The 8,086-nt window shown below is 40.8% G+C and overlaps 1 long non-coding RNA gene across 1 annotated transcript; it reads right to left on the bottom strand.

Moving 5' to 3' along the window:
• Positions 1–182: 182 nt before the first annotated feature.
• LOC124080621 (uncharacterized) lies at positions 183–6,952 on the bottom strand. Its single transcript, XR_006847745.1, has 3 exons — positions 6,751–6,952; positions 6,383–6,494; positions 183–261 (listed from the first exon to the last, which is right to left on the bottom strand). It is a non-coding gene; the product is annotated as an uncharacterized LOC124080621 (long non-coding RNA).
• Positions 6,953–8,086: the final 1,134 nt, after the last annotated feature.

Genomic DNA, 8,086 nt, shown 5'->3' with positions numbered 1-8,086 from the left:
GGAGAAAAAAAGAATGTTCTCACCAAAAGCAAACAGTCAAATGGAAATAAATGAAAACTCACTTGCATGTAAGTATAATATTTTCATTCAAAAGTACAAATATCTCTTTAGCGTCCTTCGTGATCTTTAATCAAGTAGCTCCTCTCTGCAGAAAGACATAGACTATAAAGTGAAAAAAAAAAAGGTCTGGAGGTCTGGCTTCTAAGTCCCACTTCCAAAAAGCTGTCTTCTGGTCCACAGTTTCACTCTGCCAGTCCTTAGCTACAAAAAAAAAAAAAAAAAAAAAAAGCTTCTACTTTACTATAGTCATGGAAACCTCTCTTAAACCTGGCACTCTTTCACTTTGGGAGCCAGCTCAGACTTCAGATCAGGATTTACTGTTACTAGCTGTCTACCTGTCAGGGACCTCAATCTAAAGTGCTCTCTGTGTAAAATGGAGGTGAGATTAACACTTAGCACACAGGTTTCTTTTGTAATGTGTAACCTAAGGAATGGTGGAGCACAGGTCTTGGCACTTAGGCAGGTTCATACTACTACTGCCCTCTACTTGCTATGTGTGCTCTAAAGACCACCTCAGGGACTTATACTACCTTTACCCTAAGTGAAGGTGATAGTTAATATTCTCAGATAGCATTTATATATGCAAGAGCATATATAAATATTTAAATTATCTCATTTCATATATATTTAAATTATTTCATTTAAACTTCACATCAGTCCTTATTTTACTAACAGGGGCTCCAGGAGGCCAAGTCAACTTTCTCAGTTCCATAGCTCACAGGTTCTGAGCTACTTGGTCTTTCAGACTCTAAAGTTCTATTTGGTTTGTACCACTTGTTGGAAACATTCAGTAGAAGAAAAGCAATGACTAGATACAGGTGAAGACAGTTGAAGCAGAATAGTTAGGAGAGGAGGCTCGGAAGATGTAGATAGTCTATTGTTTAGCAGCTGATGTGACCACAACTGGTTTAACATCAAACTTCCTCTATGGGTTTTATGTATCAGATGGGATCAATTAATTATGCATCATACCAATTCCAAGAATGATTACCTAATCTGCAAAATTAAACTTTAAAAACAGCCCTGTTTTTATATGGCACACGCCTTCACTGACTCAGTGTGATAACTTCTGAGCAGGCTGCCCTGTGCAGTCAGGTTCAGGAGATTAGGAGTCCATCATGGAAGGACCAAGGCTAACGTTGCTGATAGGGCCACCAGGTATAGAGACCCGTGAAGTATATAGAGAGATTTCAAGGTTCAACTCTGAATCTGAATTGCTGAAACTTACCAGGCCTAATTCCAGAATGAGTGGCTGTAGCAGTTGCCCTGTTCAGCGCAAAACAATAGAACCCACAGAGAAAAGGGTATAGGGGAGGATATAAACATCTTCAAAAAACATAAATTCCTTATGAGACTTCTATAATCCATTAGTAAGAGGAAAGCATTGGTGAATACATTCTGAACTTTTTTGCAATTAGCAGTGAAGAGAACAGTTCCCCTACTTTTCCTAGAGATTCATTAACAGAAACAAAATTCACCTTTTGTGTATGCTGGTATTTATACTCCATAATTTAACATTTTGGGCCTGAATTTTTTTTTCTTCTCCAGGAAAAAAAAAATCATTTTTTCTTAAACAAATATTTGAGTGTATCTTAACCATTTTCTCAACTTGTCAACAATATTTATAGATGTAATTTTAAAAAGTCTACAATCAGATGTGTATACAGGAAAAGAATATTCTGAATCCTCACTTCAAAACAAAAACCATTAGTTTTTGTCATCATTTCCCAAATTAGCAGGTGTTTAGAAAGAAATCAGAAATGTCAGGCAGTATGAGAAATGTTCCCTCCACTATATATACTTTTTGACATTGAGGGTTTTCAGAGCTACATTCCTCCAACAGATGTCATAAATTTTGTGTGTCACACAATGAATGAAGCTATGTTGAGAGTTCACTAATAAGAATGTAACTTTGCCAAATTTATGACAAATGGGCATCAACCCAGAGGATAAGGCTGGTTCTGGCTGCCTGTGAGAATTTTATTTCCATCTGTTTCCAAGGCCATGGAGAACAAAGAGTTGAGTCAGGGCCTTATCAGAGCCTGCCAATGCTGATGCCCTGAATGAAATGCTGATTCAGCAAAACATTGCCCCTTCTGACCACAAAGGCCAGAGGAAAAGGAGGCCTGGAGAGATTAAGTGGCTTGCTCCAAGACATTCAGCTGGTTGAGTTCAGCTCAGCAGCGGGGCTAGCTGAGAACTAGATGTGGCAATGTGTTCCTCAGCCCTGGGCTTTCTTCCCTTCTGCATTGTGCCCTTAGCCAAGCTGAAACTACTTTTTTCTTTTGAAATGAAAATCCCCAGTACCATTGACCTGGAGGCTATTCATTGTATGGCCAGGATGCCCCATACATGAAAGATATAATGTTTGTTGATTGGAAAAATAACCCAGAAACAAGCACCAGTAATAGCTTCAAAGTTGTTCATTTGTGCACAGGAGGTGAACGTCATAGGTTCATATTTCACTTTTAATCAAAACGCCTACCCTTGAGAATAGGTTTCTGTGACACCATTCTCAAACTATATTTGGATTTGCCGCTGATTGCAAGTAGACAGAACACAGGATACTGCGCCAAGGTCTGGCTTTGATGTAAAGGAAGGCAGTGCAGCCTTAATTCTTTCTGGAGGAGTCATCAGGGGACCACTGTGGAATCCATGCCCCTGTTCAGAGGAAAGCTGATGGCACAAAAGGTAAGGTGTCTTTTGTATGTGTGACAGAGGAGCAGCTCTCCCTCCATTTTCCCAGGGGCCTGCTGGGCATGGGTGGGCCAGAGGAATGAAAAGCCACCTCCTCTTAGTGGATGCTGCATGGGGAAGGGTACAGAGACACCAGCATACTGCATGATGGTGAGTCTCAATCTATTTCCAACTCTAAGGATTTGGAATACTGCCTTTCCAGTGGAACTCTCTTTTACACTCAAAAATTGAAAATCCACTCCCAGGTGCCTGGGGATGATAATGCCCTTCAGTGTTCCAGTGAGCTGAGTTTCAGTGGGTTTACTAGATCCTGCACCAGAACCCACACTCCATACCCGTCTCAAGTTCAGTTCCTCCGTGAAAACCATGGTTCGCATAAAACAATTGTCAAGGAACTACTTAAAAGATCATGCTTTGGTCAAGAGCATAATGTGAACGTCTTCACTATCTATCCCCCAAAAGGACTGAGTATTGCTAAAAGCTCAGTGATCCACACAAAAATTGGAACAATGCAATGGGATTGGTGGGGGAGAGGCAGGGCAGGGGGCGGGGTTAGGGAGGTGCTGGCATATCTGCCTCTTGGGAGACCAGGCAGTTCGAAAATGAGAACTGCTAGCTTGTTCCATGAGAACTGCTAGCTTGTTCTGCTTGAAGGCTCACTGCCATGTTTTGTTTTCCTGCTGTAGTCCACCAACACTCCTTTCCAGAACAACTCAGGACTGTCCAGCCCCTTCTCAACAAATTAGGGCCAGGTACGATGGCACACACCTGCAATCCCAGTGGCTCAGGAGGTTGAGGCAGGAGGATTGTGAATTCAAAGCCAGCCTCAGCAACTTGGTGAGGCCCTAAGCAACTCAGTGAGACCCTGTCTCTAAAATATTTAAAAGAGCTGGAGATGTGGTTCAGTGGTTAAGCACCCCTAGGTTTAAACCTCAGTGCCTGCCCTGCCCCCCAAATTAAGAAGAAACAAAGGCAGAGTAATTTGTCTAGTAATAAGAATATAATAAAGTAAAAAAAAAAAATGAGTCCCAATGAATTTTTTCTGGTGTCAAATCTTGGCAAAGTTGCTTACCTGTCTTGAGTTGCTAACCCCCTTCTTAAAAACTATCTGGAACATCTTCATTCCCCTACCATTTCCTGAAATTTTTTATTACTCTAACCTCTTATTCTACTCACTATCAGATGCAAAAGAGCTTCCATGTTGTCATTTATTAATTAGGGAATATATGGAAAGTAAGCTTTATAATTTGGTCTAAAAGACTAAGAATTAAATTCCATTTCTATTTTTAAAAGACATTATTTGAGGAACTGTACATTGGGAGTTGCAGGATGATACAGAAAAGGTATAAAATAGACTTCTTGGCATCAAGGAGTCTGTGAAATCCAGAGGAAGCAACTAAATATATGCACACACACTTAAAAAAATGATGACATGGCAAATTGAAAGTAGATGATACAGGAGTACAAGGGAAACGGACATACTCCCTTCTGGGAAGGTTTTTATACCCCTAAAACAAGACCCCTGGGGCATGCTGTGTGATTTCCTCAAAGGCACTCCAGTCCCAGGCAAATCATGACTCACCCTGGCCTCTAAAATCTTAGAAATGAGCTCTACTGGCTTAGAAAGGCTTTGGTTTTTACTAGTTACTTTGTCCACTAGGTTTTTGTTCATTGTTGTAGCTTTCTTCTCCCATAGTCTCATTTTAACACTCTCTCTTGCCTATTTCCCATTATTTGGTCTTACCTATCAAACCTTTTCTTTTGTCCTAAGGCAACTTTTAATCTTTAGAGGAAAGAATAGAATATAAACAAACAGTTGCATAAACTGTCCGAGACCATAAAATCAGCTTTCTACACCACTAGTTAGCCTTGGGTCTCTGGAAAAACCAAAAACAGAATGTTCACTAACATCCTCTTCCATGGGATATGTCCTAGCTCTATTTCTTGGAATAATGAAGATCTGATCCTCTTGGGTTACCTGACTTTAGAAGCCTCAGCCAAGTTCAGAGCCTCCCTAACAGGTTAGGAGTGCTGGGTGTCTCCAGATAACCCATTTCCCAGTCTTTCAAGAGAGATGAAAAGTAGGGCAGTGTGCTGGGTTTCACTGCTGCCTTAGCAGGAACTGCTGGGCTGGGGTGGGAGCTCGCCATTTGCTTTTCTAATTTTGATTATTCCTATCCAAAACAGAAAAGAAAAGAAAATTTTACTGATAAACATGGATAATTAAATTTGATTGGAAAAGATGCCAACCTAAAGAATTAATCCCAATTTGTATAACAGGAATAGATGTGTGTTGTTTATTTAAAGGAATATGTAAATTTCATGCAATACTTTGCAAGTTCAAATGAAAAGCTATTTGGTTACAGAGTTGCAAGGTAAATAAGCAAAATGTGAGCCTAAAGTAAAAGCTACCATATACTATACCATATGTATACATTTTGAGTTTTTTATTTGCTATAAATCATACAATAGAGAAAATCTACAAAGCAAAAAAGATTACCTGTAATCTTAACACTTTTAAAAAGAAGGATTTTCTGTTTTCCATGTAGTTTGCTAGTGTGTGTATGTCTTTTTATTCAAATTTTTGTATTCAAAAACGTTTGCATAAGTACTTTCCTATATTGCTAAGCTGGTCTTCATGATATCATTATACGATATTCATCTAGCTAATGTGCCATAATTTGTTCTCTCATATTTGATCATTTGGGTCTTTTCTAATTTTTCGTAACTAGGGCTGATTAGAGATTCTTTGTAATGCGGATATTTTATGACTTGTGGGAAATAAACATGCACTTTGAAAAAAAAACTTTCTTTTAAGTTGCAGACATAATGTAAAATATAGAATTAAGCTGCTTCTCAACTGTGTGTGATTTCTGCTTCAACCTGGACTAGACAGCCTTTTCTTGAGCCGCGCCCCGGCCCCCCCAACTTTGGGTTCTTAAGAAAGAAACAAAACACTGTTCTCAAACTGGTTGGGGTAGAGAAATCTAGCTCCACAGGTTATTCTCTGTTTCTCTCTTCATCTCTATGAAACACAAATATGAAAAATGGAACTTTAAGCCACGTGTTCACCACAGCTACCTATTCTTCTTGCCTGTAACCTTGTCTAGACCCATAACTGATATGAGTAAATAATGGGTATGTGCTATGTGGACTCAGAAGCACTGCCCAGGTACTCAGTTTGGGGAGAACCCTCAAGTGCTAGGTAATAAACATTGATAGTGGGAGGAAGCAGTCATAAAGGAAGCCAGTACCTAGGCTGAGGAGGCAGCCTAGGTACTGGGTAAAATCCAGGCTTTGAAAAAGACCAGAATTTGAAAGCCACCTCTACTGTATACTGGTTTTGTGACTTTAAGTAAGCTACTTAATTTCTCTGTGATTGATTCCCCATCTGCCAAATGGAAAGATAATAGTATCTGCATCATAAAATTTGGGACATGGTTAAATATGTTATTGCATATGAAGTTTTTAGTATAATCCCCGACACAGCAAACTCAACAAGGAACAACTCCCATTGGTGTGTTGTTATTGAAACGCACCTGAATCTTGCATCCCTACAATCATCCTGTATAGTCCCTCCCTGGGCTTCAAAGGAAAGGCTGCCCTTTGCCTCTTCCCTACTCACTGTGAGGCTGTGATATTTTGCTCTCCTCTTCAGGACCACCATTGACATTCATTTCCTCAGGAAAATCATGATGGGTCAGGGCAGTGGCCAGATAGCTTCATAGATCTTTCCCCTGAAATCACAAGGAAGCAAGGCTTCTAAAATCCAGCACAGGTAAACAGCATTAAGAGCCCCCCTCCAGGAAAGAGAGGAGGAGCCTGAATAGACCCTGAATGAGCAACCATCAGCATCTGTCCAGGGAGTTATCTCTCCTTGTGGCATCCAGAACAGAGTGCCCAGGTCCAGTGTCTCCTCCAGGTGATAGGGGTTTTCTTTCCAGGTTAGGTTTCCTGGGGACTTCTCAATGACACTATGAAAACCCAGCTCACCTGCTTGTTGATTCTACTCTCTGACTCTAAAGCACTTGAAAGCTGACATCAGATAGCAACATCCTGGTCCTCCTCTGGTGAAATCCTCAGCATATAAAATGCTGCTTCATGGTCCCCTATCTTGGACTTACAGCTCCTACCTCCATATCTTTAGCCTTTAAACAGGAGGGTTAGCAGGAGGAGGCAGGCTGTTCTCACTGGATCAGATTGTGGCATTCTGGAGGAGGCAGGAGCTTGAAGTCCTTAGTTGGCTATGACTTTTGCCTAGAGAGTAGTTCTGGTATGGGGCAGGACATAGGGACCCAGCCAGCACCAGGAATAAAGCCAAGCATCTGCTCTGTGCTTTTAGGTTTGGCTGGCCAAGGTATTTGACACCAGGGGACATCTTTCCTTTCACACTCTATTGTCATAGGGCTTCAATTACATTCTTGACTGGGAGCCCAGGAATGGGGATAGTGGACACTCCAGAAATCCTTAGAGCAGTGACTACATAAGTTTGTACCCTATCTGCCACCCTAACAATGGTGCACATCCCTGGTCTTCTAGATGGAGGGGTCACTGCAACCTCCAGATAGCAGAAGGAACCAGTTGCCACCTCAGATTTGACATTAAAGAGAAGTGGGAGGTCAGTTTGCGCACCTCAGAGCTGGATTATCCTATAGGACTGGGTACTGAGTGAGCTGGCACAATCAGGGCACCCAAAAGAATGAGAAAAAAGTATGATGGAATTTAATAGTTAATGCAAATTAATATTTATATTTTATATTTCAAAATGATGTATTAACAAAGCCATCATTGAAAAATAGAAATTTGCTGTCTTATAAATATTTTCTAGTTTAGTGATAGTGTATCTGGAATTATGAATGCCTTTCATGAAAATGCTGTCTTGAACTGACTGCATATCTCATCAGTGTCACAGTTCACCATCAAGAAGTGCTGGGCTCTTCCACAAGCTTCTCACCCAGGCCCTAACTCTCCCGAGGACCCACCTCATTTCCCCTCAACATATGGCCACATATCTATACACAGAGCCATTGTCATCACTGCCACCACTAATCACCTACAGGAAACACCGACCACATTTATACATTATGTGTCTGTTTTTTGAATCTGTAATAGTAGGCTTCAATCCCTAATGCTTCCCAGTTAACCACTGGGGAATGTAAGGCAAGTTACTTGGCTCTGACTTTTGGTTTTCTCCTCTATAAAAGCATGCCTCGGTAGGGCTGGTGGTGCACGCCTGTAATCCCAGCTATTCTGGAGACTGAAGCAGAAGAATCACAAGTTCAAGGTCAGCCTGTTCAATGACCCTATCTCAACATTTTTAAAAAGGGCT

The sequence above is a fragment of the Marmota monax genome, unplaced genomic scaffold (assembly GCF_021218885.2).
Source record: "Marmota monax isolate L192 unplaced genomic scaffold, Marmota_monax_Labrador192_F-V1.1 WCK01_AAM20220418_F8-fsc00078, whole genome shotgun sequence".
Classification (NCBI taxonomy): domain Eukaryota; kingdom Metazoa; phylum Chordata; class Mammalia; order Rodentia; family Sciuridae; genus Marmota; species Marmota monax.
The sequence above is the reverse complement of the archived record's forward strand: the minus strand, read 5'-3'. Positions and strand labels throughout refer to the sequence as shown.